We start from the raw sequence: 1,061 nt of genomic DNA, 5'->3' as shown, positions 1-1,061 counted from the left end.
AAAAAAAAAAAAATCAAGGCTTAGCCGGGCGTGGTTGCGCATGCCTTTAATCCCAGCACTCGGGAGGGAGAGGCTTTCTGAGTTCGAGGCCAGCCTGGTCTACAGAGTGAGTTCCAGGACAGCCAAGCCTATACAGAGAAACCCTGTCTCGAAAAAAACAAAAAAATAAAAAATAAAAATTCAAGGCTTTGGAGCTGGAAAATAAACCTCTTACTTTTGCATCAAAAAAAATTTTTTTTCAAGGCTTTTTGCTTGGGCTGAAAAGCAAGTTTAAGGCCAGCCTGAAGAAACTAAATGTCTAATGTTTCTACGTATTCCTTGACATAAGGAACATTACTATATTCGTATTGCAAATCTGACCTTAATACCAGAAAGACCTTCTGTAAGCAAATGCTAGTAGGCTCTATCGCTGGGTGAGGGTAAAAGCAGGGTCCCCCTGTCTGATCAAAGCAGCTTATGCCCCAAAGAGCAGATACCTGAGTGAGTTCCACTGGATGCGCTGCTCTGTGGAACCAGGCTCTGCTTAACCACTACTTCTGGCCAGATTTCTCTTCAGAGCTAATTAACTCCAAAGACCACTGCATGTCACAAGACCTGCCCTGGATCCCTTTAAAAGTCTTTTCACAGGACACTAATTCTGTTGAAGGGAATGATGATATCAGTTTGTCCAATAGGAGCAGTCCTAGTGTTGGTCACAAGTCAAAGAAACTTATTCTAAGTACTGCCATTCCATTTTCAGACTCCATTTAATCATAGGGAGAAACCAAATTCAAGGTCCCAGGCCCTAGGGGAGCTGGGGACTTTCCTATAGCTGAACAGCTTCTGTTGTAAACAGTTTTCTGAGTCCAGACATCTCAGGGACAATTTGTACAGAGACAGGTATCCATGCAGTCATCTCAAGGACAAGTTCATGTTCCCAGGTCTAGGAATGAACACCTATCCCACTTCTCCAAATGTTTTCTTAATTGTCTGTTAACCAGTAAAGAATATAGAAATTGCTGTTACCTAAACCAAGGTGCAAAAATTGTAAAAATATATAACCAATTGCCTGTTATGCCCTA

The sequence above is a fragment of the Mus pahari genome, chromosome 10 (genome assembly GCF_900095145.1).
Source record: "Mus pahari chromosome 10, PAHARI_EIJ_v1.1, whole genome shotgun sequence".
NCBI classification, from domain to species: Eukaryota; Metazoa; Chordata; class Mammalia; order Rodentia; family Muridae; genus Mus; species Mus pahari.
This window is presented reverse-complemented; position numbering follows the sequence as displayed.